This window comes from Nylanderia fulva, unplaced genomic scaffold (assembly GCF_048542155.1).
Source record: "Nylanderia fulva isolate GAGA-0341 unplaced genomic scaffold, ASM4854215v1 Scaffold65, whole genome shotgun sequence".
NCBI classification, from domain to species: domain Eukaryota; kingdom Metazoa; phylum Arthropoda; class Insecta; order Hymenoptera; family Formicidae; genus Nylanderia; species Nylanderia fulva.
This window is the reverse complement of record NW_028190753.1, coordinates 99,469-112,658: the sequence shown is the minus strand read 5'-3', so window position 1 is coordinate 112,658 and position 13,190 is coordinate 99,469. Positions and strand designations below refer to the sequence as shown.

Here is a 13,190-nt window from a genome sequence, read left to right as displayed (position 1 = left end):
AAGATCGTATCATAATTGGATAGTACCGTTCCTGAGGCTCGGCTGCGCTCGTCCTAGCGGCTGCAGCGCGCGCGGCAAAGGGAGAAAAGGAGGCGTCGACATACGAAAATCGGCTGAAATGCTGAGATAATTCCGAGCACTGGTCTATAACAATCGGCACAGCACAACGCAAACCAAATAACTTTGTCCTTAAACCTCTTACATTTTGATAATAAACTAAAGGAAGCCGAACTAGTTTTTTGACGCGACCTTTGAATCGACAATTTTCGGTACTCCGTTTATAATATCTAATAGTCTTGTTTATATTGCCAGCGTCTTTTAACAGCTTCAGATTATTTTGCAGATCTTTTAAACGCATTCTCTGTATAACTGTCTGATCCTGAGAAATCTTCACCGGCCCAGAATATCTTCTTATATCGAAGAATCGTTGATGCCTCTTCCTTGTTCGCTAACGAGACACCTAACATATCTTTGACGCTTCTTACCCAGCCGCATCGTCTTCACTTGTTGGAAATCAGTTTTAGGTTAAATTGTAGAGAGAATATTCTTAACAAAGAAGCCATTTCCTTGACTCCCCTCTTTAGGTTCCTCCAATTTGAAAATTAACTTTTTAAATCTTTTATCTCTCTCCTCCAATTCCGCGATTATATCCTTCTCATTAAACACAACAGTATCGGCATGATCAGATGATGACAACAGATCTTCCAACTGGTTGATCCTAGTTGACAAATTACTAATATCTTCCTTCAATTTGTCCATGTCAGCCCAAAAAATCTCCCTCATCTCATTCCGGAATTCAGCAAATTCAGCCTGGATCATTACTCTCAAAGTGGAAAGATGTAAATCCGACAAATTAAACTCCCGTAAGTCTTCATTCTTTTTCTTCTTACAAATTAAAAATTGACCGTTGTGATAAGGGTGTCCCATTCGATGAAGACACGATGGATAAGATGCAGTATTGCACTTTTCACAGATAATGGGTTTTGCAACAACTGTGCCACAATCCTTACACGACTTTTACCATCCATGTCAATTTAAATAAATTGCAAACAAATTGCAAAATAAATCATATATACAGCGATCCACTGTAGGACAGCATAACAAAGCCAAGGCAACATGTTTTATATACATATATGTTTTATATACATATATTATATATTTAAACAAAACATATAAAAGAATTTTACAGAAGAATTTATTCTTGTTTTTAATATTTATATTGTTCTTTTACTTCAAAAGAGAAATAGATTTTAATTTAATTTCCTTTTTTTAAATCTTTAGCCCTTCCCCCTTCTGGTGCTATCTAATCACAGATTCAAATCATGAATGATACTTTTTTTGTCATCCAACGCCTTTGAAATTTTTCCAAAAAATAGATACAATCTTTTACTATAAATATAAGATTTTTGTAACACAATTTTTTATTGCGATACAGTTAATACATATAAGGACTATGTTCTTCCTTCTTAAAGTAATTATTTATTTGTACTCTCTAGTACGATTTACTAAACTTGTTTCTTTTTTACTTAGGGGCATAGGTTTCTTTATATTAGTGTTTGGAGTTTGACAAGTAAAAATTATCGCATATCGATTAATCTTATATTTCGGCATTAAAGTTTTCGATCATTGTATTTATATATCACGTCTTTGTATAGCCAATTATTTCAGCGTGACAAATATATTATTTTCGAGTCTCGTTTTGTTACGGTGCCGCGACCGTGACATTCCTTGTTGTTTTTCGCTGCCGATCAGCTGGCGATCAGCTTCCGATCAGCTGATTCGCACTCAAGTAAACATACCTTGCTACCCGCTTTTCACCCTTACAACGGGGAATTCTTGTCTCTCGACACCTCGTCAACAATTAGTTGAGCTGAGCTCTCTGATCAAGCAAGGTTGTCGCGCGAAGGCTACGTGTCTTGAACTCAGTTTTTGTCTCCATCTCAATTGTGTTTCTCAAATAAACTCTTAAAAGATCAAATCAGTTTGTCATCTCTCTTAAGCACTAATATTTCATCTTTCCTCTATCCTATCGTTCGGTTAATTTCGATGTCTCCAGTGAGAACGTGGATTCTCATACAGTTCATGTGCGAATCCCGGGATCTTTGAAAAACTCTAAATATCTCGCGTAAACAATTAGGTTGTTTGGTAATGACTTGCCGCTTTTTACATGATTTTCAATGCTTTATTTAATATTGTTAGGGTTAACTGAATTAGGTAAAATATGCGCCGTTTTGTTCAATAATTTGTTGCTATTTTGAAAGTAATTTTATTATGCCCTTTTCGTAGAATCCTTTGTTCCTATTAGCACAAAACTGAGACAAGTGGTTTTTACAGTATTTTCTTGTGTTGAATTTAGGCCCGGTTCCACAAACGTCGTTAACTTTAACTCTGGTTAAATTATATCTGTGTCTCTTTTTAAGTACGTATGTGAAAAGAGACCAAAATATAATTTAACCGGAGATTAAAGTTAACCGACGTTTGTGGAACCTAGCTTTTTAATATTACTAATAGAGTTTTGCAGCGCCAAGAAGAGATGGTAATCCGATAGAGCAATGTCAGGACTATAAGGCAGGTGCATTAAAACATCCCAACTAAGTTCCCGGAGTTTCTGGCGGGTCGCTAAAAATGTGTGTGGCTTGGCATTGTCCTGATGAAACACAACTCCCTTTTTATTGGCCAATTCTGGCCGCTTCTGGTCGATGGCCACCTTCAAACGGTCTAGTTGTTGGATGTACCGCTCAGAATTGTTTGGTTCGATGGGAGCAGGTCATAGTGGATGATTCCCTTTCAATCCCGCCAAACAGACAGCAAAACCTTCCTGGCCGTCAATCTTGGCTTGGCCACTGTTTGGGCCGCTTCGTTGGTCCTCGGTCACGATCGTTTGCGAAATAACATTATCGTAGGTGATTCATTTTTCATTGTCAGTCATCATCCGCTTCAAAAATGGCTCATTTTCATTGCGTTTTAGCAATAATTTGCTGATGGAAATCCGGTCAATTAGGTTTTTTTGAACAACTCATGTGGCACCCAAATATCTAGCTTTTTCGTGTATCTGCCTGCTATCAAATGCCTGTGAACGGTTTCAGTACTTAGCTGGAGCTCCTCCGCGATACTTCTGATGGTCACATGCCGATCTTCGTAGATTTTTTGGATGATTTTGTCGACATCAGTAGTTATTGGCTGTCCACTGGATACAGGGTCTGTTGTATCGTTTCGACCGGCTCTAAAACACCGAAACCACTTTTTGGCGGTTCGAATTGCTACAGTATCATCTCCCACAACACCGTTATTCTTGCAATGCAATTCACGCGCGGCTTTGCTTTGCACAAAGAAAAATTTTAAAACATTGCGAATTTCAGCGTTAGTGAACTCCATGTTTAAGCGACTGTCAGTTGTGAACGAAAAATTGGAACTAAATAAATGAGACATCCTTTTGTAGCTAATGTATTACATTTCAAACGCGATACGGAATTAGCAGATGCAACTTTATTTGAATGCCCCACAACACTTCAAACTCCATCTAGTGAAAAAGCGGCAACTCATTACCAAACAATCTAATATTTAGATGGACAACTAAAGAAAATATTTTTATATTTTATAATTATATTGAAATAATATTTATGTTTATGTATGATGCAAAAAGTATTTTTGTTATATTTATAAAGAGATTTTGTGATAATAAAGTATGACATTCTTATAGATGTTTTGTTGTAGATTGATTACTTTTGTAGAAAATAATCATTTTCGTTACAATTTTTCAATTTTATTGTTAGAAGTACAATTTAGCAAACCGATATTGTAAATTGTACTAAATATTATTTTTTTTACATTTTAAGTTACTATATAAAACAATAATGCTATATTCTGTTAATATTTAATGTACACTATTGACAAAAAATAACATAGTTTAAAATGAACAAAAAAATTGTCTTTGATAGTTTTATTGCAAATCAGGACACGCGGTAGCGTTTCGCTAAGTTATATCTTTTATTCGTCAAATTAAAATACAATCTACAAAAAAACAAAAAAAATATCGAAAGATATCGAAAAGATAGCAAAAATATCAAAACAATTGCGAAAATTATCCGTGGGACGCTACTGTGTATCCTTTATCGGACGTAACACGATTTTCGTAACCTTGAAAACAAAAAGTTGAAATATTTTATGAACCGGAATATATTTTTTAAAAGATGACCATATCAATCGAAAGCGCGATTTTTCCGAGTAAAATGAGACCTTAACGAACTTGATAGCTCCATTGGTTGAGGAGATATAAATTTTTTTAGTTATTTTTGGTCAAAAATGTGCCACTTTGTATTCAGATACGTCGTTGTACTTGTCCGCGGTCACCCATCCCAAAAAAATGATTTTGTCCACAACTGCTTTACTTTATCTGCGGGCACCTATCCCAGTATAGTGACATTTTCCCCAGCTGCTTAACCTTTCAAGCAACCAAACGAAAAATAAATTCTCGCTTCTCTCTCGTCTTCTCTCGCCCTCTCTCTCGCTCTCTCTATTGTTTTCTCTCGTCCTCTCTCTCTCTCTCTCTCTCTCTCTCTCTCTCTCCTCTCTCTCTCTCTCTCTCTCTCTCTCTCTCTCTCTCTCTCTCTCCCCTCTCTCCCTCCTCTCTTCCCCTCTCTCTCCCTCTTTCTCTCTTTCCCTCTCTCTCTCTCTCTCCCTCTTTCTCACTTTTCCTCCTCCCTTTTTCTCCCTCTCTCTCTCTCCGCCCCACCTCTGTCTTTCTCTCTTATATTTAATAATATTACAATCACTTTAGGGTTTGACCTCAAAAAAAATGTTAAAAACCTGAATTTTGGTGCAAATCTTCTTTTTTGCATAAGATTGGAGAGGAAAAAATTTACCATTATTATATAGTAGCCGTTAAGAAGAAAAATTAATCAATTAGGACTCAAATTTTGTTTTTTGCAAATATCTAGTTGAATATCGATTTTACAGAAAAAAACAAAAAAAAGTACAAAATTAAAGAATGGATAATTTTGCATAAAAAATGTTATCTAAGTCTTTGATATAAGTAATACTTTTTATGTAAATAATTTTGCAAGACGTACGCTGCACGGTAAATTCACGGAGCGTGCTGACAGACGATATGTGGATTGAAGCGTTACACGCGCGCACAAAAATGTCATAACTTTTGAACGAGTTATTGTACAGTAATGAGTGAAAAATTATTGAGAAGCCAGAGATTTCAACTTTTTAATGCAACATTTTGTTATTCTACGCTAATATTTTAAAATTTTACGATAGTTTAAACAAAATGTTACATGTAATATATATATATATGTTTGTCTTCTCTCATTAAATTAGTAACAAATAGTCTTAGAATTCTTAAAAAATTTATCATAAAATAACAAAACAAATTATATTAAAAAGCTGAAATCCCCAGATTTTCAATGGTTCTTTTTTTCATTTCTGTTTGATAATTTGTTCAGAAGTTATGACATTTTTGTGCGCACATGCAATACTTTAATTCACATAATGTCTGTCGGCACGCTCCACCACGCTGTCAATTCACCGCACAACGAACAACTTGTAAATTTTTTAAGTAAAAAGTATAGCTAAAGTATAGTATACGAAAAAAGTTATAAAATACTTCACGCAAAATTGTCCATTCTTTAATTTCCTATATATATTATAAATTAAACTTCGGCTCGTATGCAATTAAAATATGTGATACAATAAAAGGCCAACTTAACGAGCTTATAAGATATTAATTAAAAAAATTTTTTATTATTTTACGTCATAATATACTGTTACAAAAGATAAACGTTTTGACTGTACGACAGTCTTTTTCAATATCATTATCTATATGCTAATATGTCAAAGAATTAAATCATTTACTCATATCGAACTTATTATAATGTTGTATTTATAATAAGTTCGATATGACTAAATGATTTAATTCTTTGACATATTAGCATATAGATAATGATATTGAAAAACTCTGTCGTACAGTCGAAACGTTTATCTTTTGTAACAGTATATTATGACGTAAAATAATAAAAAATTTTTTTAATTAATATCTTATAAGCTCGTTAAGTTGGCCTTTTATTGTATCACATATTTTAATTTCCTACTTTTGTATCTTTATTTAAAATAAATATATAACGAGATATTTGCAAAATAACAGAATATGGGTACTAATTGTTTAATTTTATTTTTAACGGCTACTGTACAATAATAAACTTTTTTCTTCAATCCCATGCAAAAACAAAAGTCTGTACCAAACTTCAGTTTGTTAACATTTTTTCTAAGGTATCGCTCAATTTTTATCTAAAGTAATTGTAGTATAAAATATATTGAGAGTCACTATAAAAGCTACACTCATGCACATACATATGTAAGTACACAAGCATGTGCGCACATAAGTATAGATATATGTTTACATATACATCCCATATAACATTGGATATTCTATGTATATTTATTTTTTTTCCATGATATAAAAAAAATATTCTGTATATTAAATGTTTATACATTTCATATACATGATTTGGATATACATCAGAATATGTAATAAGTATATTCATTGATGTATTTCATATGTACGTACAGTTTATGTATGTACAATGTAAGTGAAATGTAGATACATAATTTGTATATACCTTACAGTATGTAATATGTATATACATTTCTGTATATCATATATACATACATTTTATAATTTCTAAATATATACATTTTATATACATGATTTGGATACACATTAAAATATGTAATATATATATTCATTGATGTATTTCATATGTACTGTAACCGTTGATTTTATATTGTCCGTTGGATCGAAAAGGATCCGAGAAATAGGGCCGATGTAAGTGGCCGACGGCACACCTTCGGCGCGGAAAGCGGGAAATTCGCGTAAACACAAAAAAATATGTTTGATTGGGCGCCAGGCGCGAGATTCGCGCCACTCTGAAAATTTGCAACTCGACAAATGACCTTTATAATTAGTAAATCATCCCGAAAATTTCCGCGACGGCGATAATCGACTCGCTCAGATCGTCAGGGGGTAGAGGGGGGAGTTCGGACGGGAGAGAGAACGGAATTCGAGAGAGGCTATTTGAAATCGCTCAAATATAACAAGCATTAAATATATTTAAACAATGATGGACGAAGATAGAAAAATAATTGTAGAAAAACTTGAGTACAATGTTAGGTCAAGAAAGAAAATCAATATTCGTTCGATATACTACGGAGAGATCTCCGCTTTAGTGACGCCAAAATACAGATAAACGAGGCCGAAATTTGATTCGGACAATACAATACGGCGTATGTACGGCCGAGACGCGGCGCATTGTTATCGTTCCACGCCTTTGAGACGACCCGACGCGATGATATCGGACGACACGCGGGACCCGGAAGTAAATTCGCACGCCTACGTGTCGAATAATTATTAACGCACGAGACTTAATAAGGTCCGTGCGACGTAATTCATTCTGATGATTCCAGGCAGTACAAAATCTCCGTAAACTGTAGTATGTCCCGCGCGACTTCCCTTGAAATTGATCACGCTGGTCGTCCCTCGCAATATTTTACAATGAATCGGAAAAATGCGCGAATGATGATCAGCGCGAGAAAGAAGACGCTATTTCGGATGCGTGACTCTATACAATTTTCTCTTCTCAGATCTAGAAACTCTAACAGACGAGAACGACACAATAATCACGAAACAATACTTTTGTTCTACATTAAGGTGACCAAAAATCGCGATGACTGTCGGCGTGTCCGCGGGAGAGAGAGCCTCTCTTAATAAACGCGCGGGAGAGAGCACGCGGTCGGCCGGGCGCCGGGATAAATTCTACGCGGAACGAAACTCTAAATCCAACCTCTCAAAATATCACGAAATTACCGGTGAATCTAATAACCGGCCGCGGCCGTGACACGCTTCTCTCCCGAATACGGTACTCACAAAAGAATTTAGCGGCTTTACAATATTAAATAGGGCCGTTCGTCTCACCGGTATCACCGGGTCCTTGTATGCTTCGGCATCCGCGCAGGAACCTTTGCTCTCCGGAACGCTCCGCCGAACAGTGACGAGCAAGAGGCCTGCCGGGATCACGCCGATAATGGATTGGGCATTTTCCACCCGTGGCGGTCCTTATCCTGGCAGGGCCGCCGGGTGCCCCGCGGGGCCCTGCGAATTTTTCCGATGTAAATCTTCTCTCGCCGTTCCTCTTTTCTTCTGCATTGCGTTCCGCTGTTCCTCTATGGGCCGTCGGGAAGACTCCTACGAGCGCGCCTCTTTGCGATTCCTCTTAAAAATCCGCCAGATCGATTGCTTGATCGATGGTGAAATTTTTGTGTATCCGGATCTGCGGGGGCTCGAGGCAGGGTATCTCCCGCGCCTTTTGTTGTCGGGGCTCTCTCGCCTCTCGCGAGAGAGTGGCCATCCCCGTCTCTGGCCGGAATCTCTGCGAAAGAAAGAACATTTTACGGCGGTACCCAGGTTCTTAACGGGTGGAGCAATCCAGAAAATCTAGGTGAAAATAATATTTACCGGGCGTGATCCGGACTTGGTGGCCTCTGCTCGGTCCTAAATCGTCCTCACTCTTCCTCTCTTCCTGTTTCTCCGGTTGAGACACGTACCCTATGCAAAATTGCTCGCCGAAAACGCAAAAATCGCTTAAACAAAAATCATAAATAAAGTACTTCGCGAAACGGATGCGTAAAGCGCATCCTCCGACGCGGTAGAAAACGCAAAAATGATTTTTCGGGTGCTCTCTCTCTCTCAAAGATTGGCGAGAGAGCAAAGGTTCCCGAATTTCCCGCCTTCCCGGCCGGGCCTTCGGCCCTTGTGACGGACAGTACAAAATGTCACGTCACAGTACGTACAGTTTATGTATGTACAATGTATGTGAAATGTAGATACATAATTTGTATATACCTTACAGTATGTAATATGTATATACATTTCTATATATCATATATACATACATTTTGTAATCTCTAAATATATACATTTCATATACATAATTTGTACATACATTGCAATATGTAATATGTATATTCCTTGATGTATTTTATATATTTAATCGACCGCGCGAAATTCGCAGCGAATTCGTAATTGGAACGTTAGGAGAGATTTTCTTCTCCTGAATGTCGGCTTCCCTTCGGCACGATCTCTCTGTCCGATTCAAATAAAAAATTCTCGACTGAGTTGGGCGCCAGGTGCGGCAGCAGCACCGTCTCTCAATAAGATTAATTAACGGAACGCTAAATTTTTATCCTCTCGGACATATCGTCAAGGTGCTCTCGCGAAACGTCGTTACGGGAGAGAGAGATCGCGACGGTAACTTTTCCCGCTCGGCTAGCCCTCATAAAGGTAAGGGTTCGGGTGCGTGGCGGCGAGAAATCACTAGAGGTATTAAAGTTTCAATAAAATATATATTTGAATCTTCTCATCGCGAGGAAGTAGGACACAAGAGATATATAAAGTATAGAGAATAGCGGAGTGATCGTACGCACGGTTACATTTTTGTGGGTGAGGCAATACGACCGGTGGTTCTCCGTGCCGAGTGGCGAATAAGATCTATATAATTCTGAAACTGGGTAGTTTCTCAAACCACAAGAAAAATAATTAAAATCGGCGGTGCGCCACCGGATATATTACTTCACACCGCGGGCGCGTGATCCGCGCGGTATGCGCGACAACAAAGGGGCCGACGTAAGGGCGCGTCGCGTGAGCCGTACACACGTCCCGTACAAGAATCACAAATAGCAACGCATTTCCTCTTAATAATAATGATACATTAATAATTCCGAAAAGCGTTTATGAGCTCCCCGATAATTTGCCTTTGATACTTTTGGCAACGTAGAAAGCGCAAGAATTTACGCGCGACAACGTTATACGCTAGGACTGTCGACGCGGAAAAGAGAATATGCGGAAACGCAAGAGAGTGGATGGGTCGTAGTTTTCTTTTAATAGTTTTACACAATTCACGCGACTCAACAATAAAGACGAATATCCCGTAATCTCCCAAATTACCGGCAACTACGTCCGGCGTAATTCTGCAAACGATAATTAATTAAGGACCCATCCACTCGGCTACCTTATTTCGGGCGACGGCAGGATGACAACGTGGTCTCACCAGTCCTGGGTGGAGGCTCTCTTGTCCTCTCCGCTCTCTCGGAATATTTCGTACTTTCTGAATATTTGAACCTCTGCTCTCCTCAGGCGCTCGCCAGACAGTGACGAACCGGGGGCCCTCAGGAGACACGCCGGTGCCCCAATTACCTAGATAGACCACTCGTGGCGCTATCGGACTCGGTGGTCCTTGCGGCCGCGCGCTTAATTATCCTGGTTCGCGGATCCTTGATCCGCGGGTTGCTATTCGTAGGCAGTCGTCTTGGCAGCGCACAACAGGGCCGCTCCTGGCTCTCCTTCGGGATTCCGGATGTCCCGGGGGCGACAGCTCTCCTGCCGGCGCTTTGTATGCGAAGACTCGGGTGCATGTTGCACCCGAGTGGCCATCCCCTTTTTGCTCCTGGAAGGTACAAAAATTTTAGGCGGCGGTATCTATTCCGTTGTCGGATGTTTGGCTGACAATGAGATAATTTTTAACGGGGCTTACCGGGCGTGTCCCTGATGAGGGGGTCTCCGTCGTCCTGCTTTTGGTGCCTCCTTATCTCCTCCTCAGGGCCTTCCTCTTGGCTGAGACTCGCCGCACGTCCTGCTTGTCGCCGATAATTCTTATTTTTTAAATACGCAAAACAGCAGCGGGTGCGCGTCCGCTCCCGCGCTTAGCTCGCACGCACGCTCTCTCTGTCTCTCTCTCCCGCTATCTCGGGAGAGCAGAGGCCCCTTCCCCTGGTCGGGCTCTTGTGACGGACAATCTTAATTTGTCACGTCATAATATACATATGATAAATGTATGTAAAGTGTAGATGTATAGTTTATATGTACTTTATATGTACTTTAGTGTATATAATATGTATATACATTTCTGTATATCGTGTGTACATTATGTTTTATAATATCTATAAAACACACTGAGAAAAAAGTTTTGTGTCAGCAATTAAAGCTTTGGTTGATATGTGACCAATTAAACCATATGGTTATCACATTAATATTAATTTGTTGAATTGAATAATTTACTCAAAAAGTTTATCTTCTTGATTAATCAAAAAAAGATTATATCTTAACAAAATTATTTTCTCAGTGTAACCAATAATTTGATTTGGTCATACATCAACAAAACGTTTGATGGCTATTTTTTTCAGTACATATAGTATATTTTAAATACATAATTTAAGGACTTCCGTTTTAGGTGCAAGCGCGTTAGACACGTGGAGTGTGAGTGTGGATAATTGAAAGGGGTTAAGAAGTATAGAGTGCAAGCGAGAGAGGAGAGGATAGGTCGAAAAGGAAGCGGGAAAAAAGTGAGAAAGTGTGAGAATAGTTGAGGAGAAAATAGATAGAAGGAGGAGATAGGAAAAAGAGAATTTAGGAGACTGGATGACAGCTGATTGTAGGCAGGGAGTCAGTGGCGGATTATACACGAGGTGCATGAGGCGCACGCCTCAGGGCCCGGTCGCTGCGAGGGCCCGGCCTTGCAGCGTATACTGCTCGGTTGGTCCTCGGCGGCCGGCGGCCGATTCGTGCGTGCGCCGTGCATGTCACTTGTTAGTCGTGACTCGTGTGATCGTGTCTTGAAGCATTATATCAGAAACGGAAACGAAAGTACGTATACTACATAAATAAAGGAAGTTTAACTTTAATTAAAATTAACATTATTCATTCATATTATTTATTATTTATTATTTTAGATTTAGACAAAATGAATTATAAACACGCTTCTGGTTTTGAAAAACGAAAAAAAACGAAAAATTCTCGAAGAAGCAAAAAAACAATTGCCAAAAATAACAAACTTTTTTATGGCAAAAGATGAAGTACACGATGAAAATACATCAGATTCAGAAAAAGACGAAGGCGAAATGATCAACAAAACCAGTAAACATTTATTATTAGATGAAATTGGAGATTCTGGTTCTTTTATACCTGCATCGAGTGAGGCACATGAATTTATCGAGACTGATAGTAATAGAAACCGAAAAGAAGAAAAGAGCGAAGCTAGTCTACAAATAGTACAAGAACCTCAAGAAGAAAAGAGCGAAGCTAGTCTACAACGAGTACAAGAACCTCAAGAAGAAAAGAGCGAAAACTAGTCTACAACGAGTACAAGAACCTCAAGAAGAAAAGAGCGAAGCTAGTCTACAACGAGTACAAGAATCTCAAGAAGAAAAAATAATAAATAGTAATGAAATTAAGAAGGTTCTCAAAGTGTCTGAATGGTCTGCTGAAATTATTAGGAATAATAAATTTATAGAAAGTATAGTTAAAAATAAGCCAAAGAGCGATACTATCGAAGATACGGGTAAAATATACAAAGATGGCAATCGTACTTACTATAGATGTTTAAAAGAATCCGATTTTTATCGCTTTAAACCAAATGGAGAAAAACTAAAAAGAGAATGGCTAATATATGATTCGCATAATAAATCTGTGTACTGTTATCCCTGCAAATTATTTTCGAAGGAAATTACATTTTTAAGTGATTCCGGCTATAATGATTGGAAAAATCTCACAAGAACACTTAAAAATCATGAGGAAACTAAATCTCATTTAAGCGCTATGGTAACATTAGCTACAAGATCATCTTTAGTCGGAACAGTAGACATAAAATTAAGGTACCAAATTCAGGAAGGAGAACAATACTGGGGAAAAGTCCTAAAGCGTATACTCGCCACAGTCAAATTATTATCCAGACAAGGTCTAGCTTTTCGGGGATCCGATGAAAATCTTGAAAGTCCTTATAGAGGCAATTATTTAAGTTGCTTAATATATCTTGCCGAATTTGACAATTTCTTAGCAGAACATCTATGCCGCTATGGAAATCAAGGAAAAGGTTCTACCAGTTATTTATCTCATCATATATGTGATGAATTTGTTCAACTGATGAAGGATAAACTACTTGATACTTTCACGGCTGAAATTAAAGCTGCAAAATATTTTTTAATTATAGTTGATTCCACTCCAGACATAAGCCATTGTGACCAACTAACTTTTGTTGTAAGATATGTACATGAAGGGCAAGTAGTAGAAAGATTTATGGGATTTCTTAAAATTGAAAAACATACCGCCGAATACTTGCAAGAGATTGTTTTAAATAATC

General features: G+C 38.0%; 1 pseudogene; it reads right to left on the bottom strand.

The window, feature by feature from the left end:
- Nucleotides 1-231: 231 nt before the first annotated feature.
- On the bottom strand, nt 232-10,470 carry LOC146720625 (uncharacterized; annotated as a pseudogene).
- Between the last annotated feature and the right edge of the window lie 2,720 nt (nt 10,471-13,190).